The sequence below is a fragment of the Mesoplodon densirostris genome, chromosome X (genome assembly GCF_025265405.1).
Source record: "Mesoplodon densirostris isolate mMesDen1 chromosome X, mMesDen1 primary haplotype, whole genome shotgun sequence".
NCBI classification, from domain to species: domain Eukaryota; kingdom Metazoa; phylum Chordata; class Mammalia; order Artiodactyla; family Ziphiidae; genus Mesoplodon; species Mesoplodon densirostris.
The window spans coordinates 8651905-8669732 of record NC_082681.1 but is presented as its reverse complement, the minus strand read 5'-3'; the positions used below and the strand labels follow the sequence as shown (position 1 = coordinate 8669732).

General features: G+C 38.1%; 1 pseudogene; it reads left to right on the top strand.

Moving 5' to 3' along the window:
* The first annotated feature begins 714 nt into the window (after positions 1-714).
* Positions 715-17828, top strand: part of LOC132481477 (tRNA pseudouridine(38/39) synthase-like) — a 145285-nt pseudogene continuing 128171 nt past the window's right edge.

Genomic DNA, 17828 nt, shown 5'->3' with positions numbered 1-17828 from the left:
CACTTAAGTTGGTGTTTGCTAAGTTCTTCCAACATGAAGTTACTATTTTGCCATATTGACGTATAATTTTTTGGAGGATCAGCTGAGACTTTATAAATATCTCGTTCTGAATGAATTAACTATGATGGTTAAAAAGTGATTTTTAAAAGTCCCATATGCATATTTTAATATCTTGGTAGGATACTGAAGCTCAGGCCTATGCCCACAAAGTGCAGGAGAAATGTTTAAGGCCAATACTCACTAGAAGCCAGGATTCACACAGAATGCTGAGCCTTATCTTTAGTGCCCTTTTGAGTCTGAATAATGGATGTGGTACTGAAAACAGGGAACATTGTTTGGCTGACAGAATATTTATGGAGTAAAGTACTACAGGAGTGCTCAGGATAAGTTCTGAATAATATTCTTTCAGAAAATGCAGTATAGAGATTCAAATGCAAAACTATAAGATGAATAAGACATTTCCATCAATTCAGAATGGTTCAGTATAAGGCATAACTGTCTGCATGCCAGAAAGAAACAGGCTACAACATACAGGTTTGGGTGACAGTGATTTGTAGCAGCTGTCCACAGCCAAATATTTCACTTACGCGGGGCTGTGAGAAACAAGTCCATTGGGCTGAGCTTAGACACAGTCTCCCTGCCCTCGGTTAAGGGCAATCACTTAGACTGCCACTTTCAAAATGACTTCTCAAGTAGTGGTAGCTGACATACCAAATGTATGAAACTTCTGATTTGACTCGAGATAAAGTCAAAACAAAGGTCATATCATCGTCCTCAAAGTCAGACTTTGTTCAGGAAGTAATTAGAAGAAGGATGATGAGGGAAGCAAGAACAGAACATTTTCTTCCAAGTGTTATTGACTTAGCATTGATTGATGTTTTTGTTCTGTCCACTCTCTGATTTTAAGAAAAGGATGAGTTGAAGGACTAATTTTGAGTATACTCATTTCCAATTTCCGTTCAGTATTGGCTTGGAATAGAGCAAATAGTGAAATGATAATGGTAAAGACAAGAAGGGTAGCAACTGTTTTTCTAGATAGTACCAGAGGGATTTCCCAATACAGCACAAAGGAAGTAGTAGAAAAGAAATCACACAACATATTTTATGTGACTGAAGTATCAGTCTCTAGGTCTCCCTATTTAGATATTTAGATAAAACGTTGCAAATAGTCTTATAAATACTGGTTTTTAGGCAATCCTATGTGTAATTTTAAGAAATTTTATTTTTAGAGTATGTCAGAAAGCTATAATTTTGGGGTAGTAATAATGATAGAATAAGTTGGCTTCAGTTATAGTATCCTAAAAAGACATTGAATAATCACACTCTCATTATAATGTACAAATACAAGCCCTCTAAGAGAACAAAGATTAAGTGAAAGAAAAAAATATATACCAGTGTTGAACCTTACCATATCTTGTCATACACGTATGAAGATAAGAGCTAATGTTTGCTGAGTTGTTACTCGTATTCAACTGAATCCCATGTGTGAACTGATTTATAAATCTGTACATTCAATGGTAGGTTCTTTTCTTCTGCTATTCACCACAAAAATCTTCGTTTAGCTTCTCTGCAAAGTTGTGGATGTTTTGAAGGATATATTACCTATATACATCTGGATCATTAGCTTCATAATTCTCCAAGATGGAGATTTGATAGGAAGTTAATTTTAAGTGGCAAAATGTCTAAATTATTTTAAGACTGGAAAAATCTCTCCACTTCCAATCATTGAAAGTTTGCTTTTCACAATGCAATAATATATTCATTCAAAATACGTTTGAGAGCTTACTATGGAACAGAAATTTTTCTTAAAAGCTGGGGGATATATTATATGTATTGAGGGTATTCAGGGAAGGTTTTAGGTTTTCCCATAGTCTGAAGTGAGAAGTGGCGAGAAAGGAAGGTTTTAACACTAATTCAACAACTGCTATTTGGTATTAAGATTTCCATGAAAAAGCTACTTATGATGACACTTTAAAAGAAATAGTCTTCCTGTGGAAAAATAGTTAGGTTTCCAAAATGTAGATATTAATAGTTTATGAAGACTCAAGGGTATTGTATATTGCTATTTATCTTGATTTGCACCAGGATGACATAAATAGGCAGCAAGTCCCAGCCAGAATTTTCTATGGGAAAAGGGAAACACAGGAAGTGCTATAGATTATTTTTTAAATTATGGTGATTTGAAGGACTGTATCTGCAGACAGATTGCCTGAATTCCAATCCTGGCTCTGCCATCCACTACTTGTGTGATCGTGGGTAAATATGAGAAAACGTAAAACCTCTGTGCAGTTTCCTACTCAGTAAGGTTATTGGAGGATTAAATAAATGTATGTAAAATATCGGGTTGGCCAAACCCAAACAAACTTTTGGCCAACCCAATATTTATAAAAGTGGCACATAGTAAGTACTTAGGTACTAATATTACTATTAAATAAGGGAAAACTGTACATATGAGAAAATCCAGACTAAAGAAGTTTCATCATTAAAGAAGAATGAATGAAAATAAGTGGACTGAAGATGCAATTCAAAAAGTTAAAAATACAAACAGAACAAAAGGAACCATGAGAAATGAATTGTTAAATTTAGCAACATAAATTATTGGATTGAAAATATAGATTAAAATCAGTCCAAGCCTTGGCACATGGTAAAGATAATCAAAATGGACAATTTGATTATGAATCAGAGAAAACACAAGATATGCTATCAGAAATTTGGAAGGAAATAAAATTATTCATAATGGTGGTGATAACTGATAACAAAAAATAATCTTGTCAGTTGCCTCTGGAAAAAGTAGTTTCTTTGTTAGGAGACCAAAACCAAGTAAAAAGACTAAGTCATGTAGTTGAATCATGGTTGCCATGTATTTCTCTGAGGGGATGGTGATGTGAGCAGCCGGCTGACACTTGGTGAAGAAGATGGCAAAGAGGGGCTTCCCTGGTGGCGCAGTGGTTGAAAGTCTGCCTGCCGATGCAGGGGGCACGGGTTCGTGTCCCGGTCCGGGAAGATCCCACATGCCGTGGAGTGGCTAGGCCTGTGAGCCATGGCCGCTGAGCCTGCGTGTCTGGAGCCTGTGCTCCACAACGGGAGAGGCCACAACAGTGAAAGGCCCGCGTACTGCAAAAAAAAAAAAAAAAAAAAAAAAAAAAAAAAAAAAAAAAAGATGGCAAAGAGGTGAGGGAATAGGAAGCAAAGTTCAAGTGACAGTACTTGGAATAGAAACTTGAACTTGCCAAGCTTGGCAAGTTTTTGCTTCCTAACATATTCTTATGTATTTCCTCCCTGAATTCTGAAAAAAAAATATTACTTTTCAAAATGCCAGCCTGGCTCAGCTAGATTAAGGGAAAAAAAAGAATAGAGTTGCACCAGAGACTGAGGGGCAGAATCACTCTTCTGGGAAATGGATATGATGGCAGAGCCCTTGTGTACTGTTGGTAGGACTATAAATTAGTGCAGCCAATATGGAAAACAATATGAAGGTTTCTCAAAAAATTAACAATAGAATTACTATAATATCCAGCAATTCTATTTCAGGATATATACACAAAAGGATCTGTAATCAGAGTCTTGAAGGTACATTTGTATACCCATGCTCATAGCAGCAGTATTCACAATAGGCAAATGATGGAAGCAACCCAAGTATTTATTGGTAGATAAATGGTTAAAAATCTGGTCTATGCATGCGGTAGGATATTATTTAGCCTTAAAAAAATGTAAGGAAATTCTGACACATTCTTACAGCATGGATGAACCTTGAGGGCATTTTACTAAATAACTCAGTCACAAAAAGACAAATATTGTATGATTCCATTTATATGAGGTAGCTAGAGTTGCTAAATTCATAGACAGAAAGTTGAATGGAGGGAGGGGGATTGAGGAGTTGTTGTTTAATGGGTATAGAGTTTCAGTTTTGCAAGATGAAAACAGTTTTGAGATTGCTTGCATAAATGGATTTAATATTACTGAAATGCACACTTTAAATGGTTAAGATGACAAATTTTGTTATGTGTATTTTACCACAATTAAAAATAAAAAGCGGGAATGACTATATTAGTATCTGGTGAAGTAGACATCATAGCAAAGAGAGCTACTAAGGGCAAAGAGGAATATTACATTATTATAAAAGCATCAATCCACCACAAAGATATAACTGTCCTGAATATATATCAACCCAACAGCAGAGTTTCCAAATACACAAAGCAAAAACTGACAGAGCTGAAAGAAGACATTGACTAAGCCACAGTTATACTTGGACTTCAAACACCTAACACTCAGCAACTGATAGAACCACTAGGCAGAAAGTCAGCGAAGATTGAATAACTGAACAAAAAAATGACCAACAGGATCTAATTTATATATAGAAGAGTCAACAACAACAACAGAGTACACACTTGTTTCAAGAGTCTACAGAACATATATTGATACCAAGATAATGTATATCCTGGGCCATAAAATGGGCCTCAACAAATTTAAGAGATTGAAATCCTACAGAACATATTTTCTGAGCATAACGGAATCAAACTAGAAATATGAAAGACAACAGAAAAATCTCTAAACAATTGGAAATTAAAAACACTTATAAATAATCCATGGGTCAAGGACAAAGTCTCAAGGAAATTTTTTTTTTTTTTTTTTTCCTTTTTGCGGTATGCGGGCCTCTCACTGTTGTGGCCTCCCCCGTTGCGGAGCACAGGCTCCGGACGCGCAGGCCCAGCGGCCATGGCCCACGGGCCCAGCCGCTCCGCGGCATATGGGATCCTCCCAGACCGGGGCACGAACCCGTATCCCCTGCATCGGCAGGCGGACTCTCAACCACCGCGCCACCAGGGAGGCCCAGGAAATTTTTTTTTAAAAGACATTGAACTGGGCCTCCCTGGTGGCGCAAGTGGTTGAGAGTCCGCCTGCCGATGCAGGGGATACGGGTTCGTGCCCCGGTCTGGGAGGATCCCATATGCCGCGGAGCGGCTGGGCCCGTGGGCCATGGCCGCTGGGCCTGCGCGTCCGGAGCCTGTGCTCCGCAACGGGGGAGGCCACAACAGTGAGAGGCCCGCATACCGCAAAAAAAAAAAAAAAAAGACATTGAACTGAATGAAAATGAAAAGACATATCAAAATATGTGGAATGCAGCTAACGTACCACTAAGAGAGCAATTTATAGCATTAAATGCTTACATTAGAAAGAAGGAAAGGTCTAAAATCAGAGACCTAAGTTCTTACCTAAAGAAGATAAGAAAAAAAGAAGAAAATAAACCCAAAGCAAGGAAGTAAATAATAAAGAGCAGAAATCAACAAAATTGAAAGGAAGAATAAAATAGTTTTTCCCCATTGATTTTCTCTATTTCTTCAAAAAAATCAGTGAAATTGACAAAACTTTGGGAAGACTGACAAAGAGAAAATTAGAGAAAACGATGACAAATATCAAGGATGAAACAGGGACTATCATCACAGATCCTGCAGTCAGTTAAATGGATAATAAGTGGATACTGTTGTTAACTCATAAATTTGAAAGATTACAAGAAGTGAATCAATTCTTTGAAATACCACAAATTACCACCCCCCAAAAGGTTATATAGGCAATGTAATTAGTCCTATAACCAATAAAGAGATTGAATTTGTAGTTTAAGTTCTGGAAAAAAAAAATACCCATGTCCACGTGATTTCACTGGAAAATTCTACCAAACAGAGATTATACATTGACATTTCCTCTTTATCACAAAATCAAAGAGGGTGAGGACACTTCACATCTCATTTTATGAAGCCAGGATTACCCTGATAACAAAACTACAAAGAGAGTACAAGAATAAAGTGGAAAGAGTCACCCTACCTGGTATTAAGGTTTACTATGTAGTCACAATAATGAAGACAGCATGGTGTTTGCTGAGGGATGACACATATATCAATGGAACAGAATAAAGAACCCAGAAATAGACTCAAACCAATATTCCTAACTATTTTTGACAAAAATGAAAAAGCAATTCAAGGAGTAAGAGTATCCTTTTTAACAAATTGTCCTGGAGCAATCGGACATTCATAGTTTAAAAACAAAACAAAATAACAAGAAAAAAAACCTGGCCCAAATCTCATATCTTATACAGAAATGGAAAAAAAAATCACACATTGAAATGTAAAACTATATAATCTTAGAGAAGATGTTTGGTATCTAAGACCAGGTGAAAAGTCCTTAGACAACAAAAGCATGATCCATAAAAGGAAAAAATTGATAAACTGGACCTCATGAAAATTATGACTTTTGCTTTGTGAAACATGCTATAGTGATGATGAAACATAAGCTACAGACTGGGAAAAAATATAAATCACATTACCTGACAAAGGACTTGTATCTGAAACATATAAAGAGCTCTTGACATTCAACAGTGAAAAAATTTAAAAATCCAATTAGAAAATGGGCTATAGCAGTGGCCCACGATAAGCAGACGGGTCGGACCTGTATGGTTCCTTTATTCCTGGGGTTATCATTTCATTGCTAAAAATGACATAAACAAACCAGACTGAAAAACTCCTAATAAGAGTACAAGAACTGGAGAAGGAGATGCAATGGCTTAAAAAGGCACAGGCCAACAACAACAAGAATTCAAATATTAGAGAAAATTCTTCAGGAACTGGAAATGCTAAGTGTGCTCTTTTTTTTTTTTTAATTTCAGTGCTCATGACCAAAGACATGCAGCCCTAACATTAGTCTGTCTGGTCTGGACTAGGGATACCAAGGCTTTGCCAGTCAGGAGAACACAATACCACTGAACAGAAACTGAGGCTTAACCGAGACTAGACTAGGAGAAAACAGGCAGACCTCCAACCCTCACTGATGTGGGTGAACAAACAAAGACATTAAATGACTTTGGACAGGTGATTTCTCTTGACCTTTGTTTTTACTTTCCAAGGGGCAGGGATTCAGAGGATTTTAATCTGAAAGGGGTCAACGATGCTGCTAAAGAGATTCATTATGCACACATTTCCAATCAGGTGCCCCCTCCTTCTCTATACTGGCCTGGGCCCCTGTAGAGCCCAGCTTCAGTGCTAGGTTCAGCTATCATGAGCAGACTTACTGCCATTTTCCCTTTGTGTGATTTAGATATTGTAACCATGAAATATGACGACACATAAGATTTCAGGAACTTGTGTAAAATACATGTAGCCAACAGAGTGATTAATTTTCAGTGGACTACTCTCCCTGCTCAAGTACAGCTAGGAGTCCAGAGCTTGGGTGAGGGGAAAGGACAAGAACCTTTCTAGTTATATCAATGTGAAGTGATTGGCCAGGTGTTCCTTTATTGTCAAGTCCACTGTACGATGGCTGTCCTTTTTCTGATTGCCCAAGGAATGGAGAAGCCAGAGATTATTGATAAATCTGCTGAACATAGACAGATATCCCCAGAAACCTCAATATGGTATGGCTGTAGAATTTTCTCTTGTCTTATATGACTTTAAGTTTGAAAATATCAACTGGATCTAGGATTGGGAGGTTCAGGAGTTCAGTGCTACCCACCACCGACAGCTATAGGCTAAATACACTGTTAAAATTTACATGTTGTATAGTATACTAGAAGGACTGGACTCTGTTGCCATACCCTGTGGGAAAGGACCAAAAATGGACGGAGTGATAGAATAAAGAAAAGTTAATAACTCTGTCATAATGCAGACCATTGCGTTTGTAGTAGGAGTGGAAGTGTACACTGTAAGCCCCTAACAGATCATCCTAAATGTCAAGTATAGGAATCCTGATCCAGCATCTTGTAAGTAGGGGATGCATCGAGCATCCACGTTTATTTCATGAAGAGGAAACAAAAAGCCTAAAGGGACTGTAATGACACACAGAGGAAGAAAATATTATTTATAGAAGACAACAAAGAGGCTCTGTGTTTATACAGAAACTGAAACATCATTTAACCACAGAAAAAGCTCACCAGGGTCTAGGAGGCAACAACCAGCTAGTGGTAGGTGGGTGTAGAAAGGAAATAATATACATGCTATATATATAATTGCAAGAAGTCCTAGAAATTCAGATGATCAGCTCTTAAAAAAAGCCCATAAGATCATAGTAAGGAAGGTCTTGTTGCTTAAATAAACAATTTGTTCTTTTATCCCTGTCCTAAAAGATTGAGATTTTTAAAAAGCAGTCATAAAATGGATATGTATTTCTGTGCACCTGGAAACCTGTGCCTTGTGTTCAAATTCATGAAAGCCTGATTTTGCCAGTGTTAAAAAAAAATAGGCTATAGACATGAATAGAAATCTCAGTGAAGAGGATATACAGATGGCAAATGAGCACATAAAAATATGTTCAACATTTACCATCAGGGAAATGCAAATGAAAAGTTCAATGAGATATCACTATACATGAACCAGAATCACTTAAAACAATTTTTTAAATGATAACACCAAATGCTGGTGAGAGTGCAAAAGAACTGGTGGGACTGTAAACCAGTATAGCCACTCTGGAGAGAAGTATGGAACTTTTTTACAAAACTGAATATGCCATTACCATATGACCCAGCAATTGCACTCGTGGGCATTTATCTCAGAGAAATGAAATCTTTAAGTTCATAGAAAAACTTATACAGGAACGATCATATTAGCCTTATTCATAATAGTCAAAAAATAAAAACAACGAAAATGTCCTTCAATAAATGAATGGTTAAACTGTGGTACATCCATACCATAGAATATTACTCACCAATAAAGAAAGCAATAAAAAAAAAATTGATACACACAACCACTTGAATATATCTCAAGGGATTTATGCTGAATGTAAAAAGCCAATCACAAAAGGTTATATGTTGAGTGATTCTTTTTATTTAACATTCTAATGGCAGCATTATAGACATGAAGAACAAATTACTGATTCCAGGGGTCATGGAGGGAGGGAGATAGTTGTGATTATAAATGAGTAGCATGACAGATCCTTGTGATGGAAACTTTCTGTATCTTGACTGTAGTGGTGATAATCACAGGAAACTACACAGGTGATAAGATTGCATAGAACCATACACACACGTACACAGACTTGTGCATGTAAAAGTGGTGAAATTGAATATGGTAAACAGATCAAAACAATTTCAATTTCCTGATTGTGATATTGTACTATAGACAGGCAAGATGTTACCACTGAGAGAAACTAGGTTAAGGGTATAAGGTATCTTTCTATTTCTTATGACTGCACATGGCTTTACAATGATCTTAATTTTTAAATAAAATTAAAGCAAGTTTGTGGCATCATTTAAATGCTACTAAACACTCAACAAAATAACAATCATAATATTAAAAAGAAATGTAATATTGATGTACACAAGAACATTGACTATGCTGAGTAACAGAAGCTGGATAAAAATGAGTACATACTGATTCCATTTATATAAAATGTTAGAAGATGTAATCTATGGAGACAGCAAGCAAATCAGTGGTTATCTGAGGATGGGGGTGCAGAGAGGGACAAGAGGAAGCAATTGTCGGGGTAAAGGGAGACTTATGGGGATGATGGATATTTTTACACTTATAATTGTGGTAATGGTTTAACAAGTATACACACATATGACCAAACTCATTAAGCGGTCACTTGGAGCATGTGCAATTTATTATATGTCAATTATACTTCAATAAAACCACTTAAAAGGATAGTCTCTTCAGAGAAAAAACAACAAAAACTTTGGAAGGAATAAAGATAAAAGATATTTGGAGGGGAGATTATGTTGTTTTAGAATTCTCTGTAGACAGTTGCCCGTACTGAAAGCAGACAGCTCTTACTTCCCTGCCCTTGGGAAGCCACTGCTCCACCTTAAGTTTCTTTAGAAAGTGGGCTGATCAGTGTTGAGTTTGTGGCTTCCAAGCACCATTATTTTAGTCCTCAGGGTGCTTTCAATAACTTTTAGTAGGGTGAGATTTTTGGCCCTCTGGAGGACCTTTAGTCGCTGACATCGTAGGGTGAGATGTAACAAACACTTCTATGACATAGGTGGCCTGGAAGTGATTTGTCTATTTCTTGGGATGATACTGCCATCTACACACCTCAAACCACATAGGTTCTGGCAATGTACACTTTGTCGTGCCCCATGTCCAGCCCCCAACCCCAAAGACACAAACGCCACGCCCCTTTCCACCTTGCCTGTGGGTTCAAGTGTTAAGTAGGAAATTTATCTTCAGCACTCAGTCCTGACCCATTCCTTATCCCCACTGTATGGTTAACTGTGATTCTGCCAGTCCACCCCCAGCCTTGTGGGACTCAATGTCCCTCCCTCCCCACACACCTGCCTCTTCCCTTCCTTCCCTGCTCCCACCATGAGAGAACTCGGAGAAACACACAGAAATTTTCACAAGTTGGTTTTTATTTAATTAGCATCAGTGTACCCTGATGTTGTAAAATTCAATGTCTACGCATTTGGCCATTTCTCAGACCTCAGACTTGGCAGATATTTTTGAGGTCTCTGGCCTCACTGTGAAGTTTAATGGATCATCGGCTCTTCGCTTGGAAGGGTGCTGCTGCCCATCTCTTCGACCTCCATGGGCTCTTCGTTCTGCTCTGCATTATTTTGATTTTGATTCAGTGTCTCATCCAGCCTGTGAGGACAGCTGTGGAGTGTAGGTCCTTTAGCTGTCTTATGCTGGCTTCTAGGGTTGACAGCTTTTTTTTTACCCTGCCTCCTTTGAAAGGCTTTTCTTACTGTCATGGTTGTCTTCAGCACCTGGAAGGACAACAGAGTGAGGTCAAAAGGACATTGGATTAGGGAGAAGAAGATGGGATATTGATGGAAAAGGAGACTTCATGAGAAGGGGTCAGGGCTGAGGAGGGGGTTTGTGCCAGGCAGGGAGAGGGTGGGATTCTTGGGGGAGAGGGAATCCATGAAGAAAACAGGTTGGGTAGGGTCATCTTACGTTGCCACCATCTCTAGAGATGAGTTTATAGAAAGCCTCATTCGTGTTCCTCGGTTTGGAACCTGAGGGGTTTTGGTCCATATCTGTATTAGGCTCTGGTAGTTTCCTGCACACCTCAGCTGTATGGAAGCCTACCAGTGGTCTACCCCAGGGCTACTGACCATGCTATATATATATAGCTCCCCAGAATGATGACGGGCCCTACCCTTAGCCAATGGTGGCTAAGGAGGGACTTAGCCATCACAAAGCACCACTTATGACACGTCTGTTGATGTAACTCAGACATTTCAAAGAACCATTCCTGACACCTGGTGGGGGGGGGATGATGAGGAGGCCAAGATGGCTCAGTTAGAGAGAAGAGTCTTCCCAAGCTGAACTGCCACCCCTCCTCATATCCCTTTGTTCAGTTGTGGTGGTGCACGTGGTAGAGAACAAACCTTTCCTCCAAGCTATTCTCCAAGGCCACCCCTACTCAGTGGTTTATTCTGATATCTCCCACCCTTAATTATCAGCTAGTGTTTTGGATATCTTACTTAAAATCCCTGCAAAAGCTATATGGCTGAATTTAAATATTGGTGGAGATATGAATCATCTTACAAACTAACAAAAAGACAGCTCCCATGAATAAACATCTCCCTACCTAGAGCATCTGGCATTCAAGCCTGCTGATTTTGATTAAATTATCTTCTGCCAGCTCTGCAACTTAAAGGCAGGGATTAGAATTAACTGCCCACTCATGAAGGTTGCTTTTATTTTTTCTTTTATTCTATTCTTGGACTCTGGCCATATTGTCATCATTGAGTTTGACAACGTTTTTTCTCTTACATTTTTTTCTATTTTTCTTTCATCCTAGAGTCCAACACTCATTTCCTTCCCACAATTAGGCACCTACTCAGATGTGTTTGAATCATGCCCTCGTATATGTTTGTACTCTTGCAAAACATATAGCCTTATGAAACGTGTGTGTGTGTGAATACAGTGCATTGTGCCATAGACCTCGTTCTGTTTCTTACCTTATGCTTTTAAGTTCAACTTATGTAGCTATATGTATCTCTAGCTAATTGTTTCTAATGCTGCATCATATTCCATTAGAACGAATATCCCAAGTATAACTTGTCCATTCCTTCCTCTTTTGAGGGACATCTATGTTGGCTCTCCACTCCACTGCCACAAACATTGCTATGAGGAGCATTCTCATTCATGTCTCCCTACGGACTTCTGCATATATTTTTCTGTAATATATGCTCAGGAATAGAATTTCTAGGTCATAGATATCCTTAGTCCGTTTGAGCTGCTAGAACAGAATACCATAGACTGGTGGCTTAAACAACAAACATTTACTTCTCACAGTTCTGGTGGCTGAAGGGCCAAGATTAGGATGCCAGCATGGTTGGGTTCTGGTGAGGGCCCTCTTCCTGCTTATGTCCTCACATGGCCTAGCTCAGTGTGTACACACAAAGAGAGAGACAGCTATCTCCTTCCTGTGTCTTCCTCTTTTTCTAAGGGCGTTAATCCCATCATAAGGCCCCCATCCTCATGACCTAATCCAACTTTAATTTTCTCCCAAAAGCCCCACCTCCAAATACCATCACATCTAGAGGACTAGAGTTTCAGCATATGGATTTTGGAGGGACACAAACATTGTCTATAAGCAATATTTTTTTTCTAAATATTGCCAGGTTGCTCTCCAGAGTGACAGTACCAGTCTGTCTTCCCAATAGAATTATATTATTTCTTGTTTCCCTGCATACTCATCAATACACAGTGTGGAAGCAACTTCTGATATGACTCCCAATAATCCCAGCCTCCTGATGTTCACATGCTTGTGTAATCCACTCTCCTTGAGTGTGGGCTGTACCTAGTGTCTTGCTTCTAATGAGTTGAATCAACAGAAGCCGGCAAAAGTCATAGGATGTGATTAACATGATTAAGTTTCCTCTTGCTAGAACTTTGTTGCTGACAGTCTCTCTTGCCCCCTTGTTTTCTCATTCTAATGAAAACATATTGTGTGGTGCTCAGTGAAGAGACTCACATATGAAGGAACAGCTCCTGAGGACCTGAGCTTTCAGTGCAACAAACCACAAGGAGCTGCATGCTACCAACACCCAATTAAGGAAGCAGATCCTTCCCAACTGAGACTTGAGATGAGGTAGCCTTATAAGATATGCAGAGTCAGAGGACTAGCTGAGCTGCACCCAGATTCTTGATCCATAGAAACTCTGAGATAATAGATTCTGTTGTTTCAAGCCACTAAGTTTTGGGGTAATTTTTTACACAGCAAGTGATAACAAAGACACTTGGTATTACCCGACTTTTAATTTAAATAAAATCTGATTGGTAAATAGTGTAATATCCTTTCACTTCTATGATTACTAGTGATTCAGCTATTTAGATTTTCTATTCTTTAAATTGTTTTTTTGGTTAATAATGTTTCTCATTCTATTGGATTTCTTCTCCTTTTCATGTTGGTTTTACCATTCCTTTGTATTTTATGGATACTAATTCTTTGTTAGTGAACTTTGATATGCTTTGGATAGATATCAAGGATTTATGTTCAATACTTGTGTTATCCTCCCATAGAGTTCCTGCACCATGTGGTATGTGGTGATATCTTTATCATATACCTTTTATTTTTAAGGGGTATTATTTCATTGATCATGGCCTCTAGTACTAGGTTGAATGTAGAGACAATATCAGATGTGGATATCCTGAAATTTATGTGCCTAATGTGTTATAGTAATTAGGAGAAGGTTTTCTGGGTTTTATTTTGTTTTATTTGCTACAGAGACTACATCATGTTAAAGAAGTTTCCTGCTATTCTTAGGTTTTGGAAAGCACTTTGTAAAAAATCATGTGTCTTAACCAAATGTTTTTGATCTCCCCATTGAGATGATTATTTAAATTAAATGTTTTCCTTATCTTCTTAGGGTGGGGGGGTCACACAGACATATTTTCCTATCTTAAATCAGTCTTCTATTCCTAAGACAAATCTTACTTGATTATGATGCATTATCCTATTATTGTATATTATTTTACAGTTTTGTATCTATGTTCATAAGGGAGATAGCCTTTAAATTTCATTGTATGATCTGTTCTATCTCAGCTATGAAATCAAGGTTATACGAGCCTTATAAGATGGGATGGTAAGGTTTCTCTCATTTTTTATATTCTGAAACAGCTTTTGTGAGAGGTGGAATTATCTGTTCCTTGAACATTTTGTACAATATATCTCTAAAGCCATATAGATCTAGGGCTTTCCTGTATGTGGAGCAGTGGACAAGGGTGAGTCTGATGACTATTTTATTTCTGTAATAGTTACAGGCATTTGGATTTGTGAGATGGGCTAATTAATAATACCCATTTCTTCCCTTTCCAAGTTTGGAACCTATTCGTAGATACGTATGCATCAGAGAGACTGCAAGCTGACTGCAAGTTGTGACTTTAGATCTGTAGCCAAGCAGACTTGCTAATAATTCACCCCTGAATTTGCTCGACTCCTACTACATGGCAGATCAGAATTCATCATTCAGCTGGTAGGCTGATCCTGTGAAAAGTGAGTGGATCAGAAGGGGCTGGGTGAAGCATGACCCACTGTTTCTTACAATTTTACCAAAGAAATCCCTGTATCTTCTTGGTGAGAAGTGAGTGAGGCTAAATGTGTTTAAAAGTTAGACCAGAGAGAATTCCCTGGTGGCCCAGTGGTTAGGACTCCATGCTTCCACTGCAGGGGGCACGGGTTCAATCCCTGGCTGGGGAACTAAGATCCCACATGCCACACAGCGCTGCCAAAAATAAAGTAAAATAAAATAAAAAGTTACACTAGAGCAAGTAAGAGTTTCCCAAACAATTGGCCTTTTCAGGCTTTTCTCTGCAAAATTTAGCCATTTATATTGTTTCCTCCAGCAACATGCTCATTCTTCTTGGGCTTCAAGCTTATTGGTATACACTAATTCATAATATTATTTCGTTACTTTTTAAATTGCTATAGTGTTTTTACTTTTCCCATTCATATTTTGCTTTAGTCTTGGCTCTTTTTTTTCCTGATGTCTCCCTGTGGTTTATCTTATAAATCTTTTAAAGTAATCATTTCTTGATTTTATAACTATTCTTTATTTTTGGTCTGTATTTCCTCATTTGTTATTTATATCTATTTCCTCCTTTATGGTTTCTTTCACATTTAGTCTGTTGCCCTTCATTCTAGCTTGTTAAATTGAACACAAAGCTTATTTGTCTTCAATATACATTTTTGAATTCTGATAAACGTATTTAGAGCAGCAATTTTCTCACAGAGTTCTGTGTTAGCTACAAGTCACAAATCTTCTACTGCTAATTCATGTTAGGAGTATCTCATTTTTATTATTTCTCTTTTAATCCAAGGATTATTAGGTAGTACAATTTTAGTTTCTAAGCATGTTAGGTGTTTAAGCTATCCTTAAAAAAACCTAATTTTATTATAGTCAAACAACACAATCTGTAGGATATTAACTCATTAAAGTTTTTTGAGACTTTCTTTGTAAACTTGTACATGGTAAACTTTTGAGACTATTCCTTGAGTGCTTGAAAATAATGTGTATCCTCTACTTGTGGAGGGTAAGTTTTCTATATACCAGTTTGTACTTATTAATTCTATCATTCAGATCCTCTATCTTTGCTTTTTCTCTCCTTCTCTTTTGGTTTCTTGTTGCCTGGCATAATGATTTCCATCTCTTCCCCTTCACCCACCATAATTCTGATGAGGACCACACTTGGTCAGCAGTCAGTACCTCCACCACTGACTAATCTAGTAGGACAGTTGCCTGAGCCTAAAAACTTTTCCAGGTGTCCATCTGATGGCCCTAGGCTGAACCTTCATTGCAAAGTCCCGGAACATCTGCAAGAATTAGAAAAATGTATAGGTCTCTGGACCCCTAGTGAGTGGAGGGGAAATCCCCCTACATTTTTACTTTTGGGGAGTAGAACTGAAACATTTGAGACTTCCCCCAGCTCGGAATTTTTTTTTTTTTTTTGCGGTACGCGGGCCTCTCACTGTTGTGGCCTCTCCCGTTGCGGAGCACAGGCTCCGGACGCACAGGCTCAGTGGCCACGGCTCACAGGCCCAGCTGCTCCGCAGCTTGTGGGATCCTCCTGGACTGGGGCACGAACCCGTGTCCCCTGCATCAGCAGGCGGCCTCTCAACCACTGCGCCACCAGGGAAGCCCGGAAATTTTTAATCACAGTTGATTTTGATCTTTCACACCTTTACTTTTATTATTATAATGTGAGATTTTAGTGAACAGAAAGTGGGAGGCTTTGCTCTCTTTTCAGGCAGTGGACGTATAACAACAGCTCAGTAAATGCTTGGATGAGTGAGTGAATGATCACATGAATAAACAAATAGGCACCGTGAGAATACTGTTACTAGGAAGCACTAAATGTCAACTTTCACATCATCATCTATGATTATTGTGTTGAATAATCCTCATTTTGTTTAAATAAGCATTTCATTAACTAATACATATTTATACATGCCAGTAAGCCATTGGTGTTTCTTTTCTCTAATGTCCTTATTCATGTCCCTTTCCTTTGGCCTCTTTGTCCTTAATTTCTCTATTTGTATAAAGTAATTACTCTTTAATTGTGTGAAGGTCATACTGTATTATGTAAAATTACCTTTTGTTTGTCAAATGTATCTGTCTAAAATGGTACCCAGGTTCCCATTTGTCTTTTGAGAAATGTGTTCATCATCTTTCTGACATATAGACATTCTTAATTTTTTTCTAGTAAGCTATATTTTTTTCTTTATGGCTTATAGTTGATATGGCTTTTTAAACATATTATTGTTTGGAGCAAGTATTAGAGATTTGAAGACACTGAGGCTTATTGTTCTCTTTTGTAAAATCTTTAGCAAGCTCTTCTGGTATTTCTGATGTCTTTAAGTACTTTTTGTCTTATATACATGTCTTTTATGACATTTTTCACAAGTTTTAATATTTTATTGTTAGTGTCTGTCTTTCATGCTAAAAATAGGTAGGGAAATGACATTTCTACAACCACCATATATGAAAGCATAGCTAATTGATAGTGCCATAATTTTCTGCTGCAGCCTCAGAATCCACTTAAAAGCAGCATTCTAGCCAGTCCTTACAAGTGGACAGGCATTGACAAAAAATGTATAACCTATCTATTGTCCTGATGCCAGATCAATAGTTAGCAAAATGATGGCCAGTATACCAAATTCAGCTTGGCTGCCTGATTAGGTCAAAACAAAACAAAGAAAATAGTCATATATACATTCATGTTTCTATTTTCTATGGCTAATTTCATGCTGTGAAGGCAGAGTTGAGTAGTTGTGATGGAGACCATATGGTACACAAAGCCAAATTTATTTACTTTCTAGCTCAAGAGAAAAAACTGTCCATCCCTGTGCTAGACTCATGAGCTCTTTGAAGGCAGGACCTAGGTTTAATTTATCTGTGTCTTCCTGCAAATGACAGCATATAGTTGATCCTTGTCAACTGAAGAACAAAAGCAAACAAACAAAAAAAGAAACTCAGAACTTTGGAGCTGTGAGTTGAGTTTATTCAGTGTCTTACTGAGGACTACAGTCTGAGAGACAGCCTCTCAGAAAGCTCTGAGAAACTGTTCTGAAGAGGTAGGGGGGGAGGTCAGTATATATGTGATTTTGGTGAAGGGGGTACGTGTAGTCAAGCACACATCTTGGTAGAAGGTTGCTGCTAGTCATGAGGAGCAGAGGTCTCAGGTAATGATTTCAGTGCTTCTCTTATGTATGGGAAGATGCAAGAATTCAGGTTCATACAAATTTTCTCCTGAAAATATCTAACTATCTGAATGCCCTTTCAGACAGTTTTCCCAGAGCTCAGAGTGCCTTGTTCCTGATCTTCACCCTGAATGCTTTTCAGGGTGTGTTGAAGGTCAGTGAATACAGTGGCTAATGACTTAAGTCTTGTA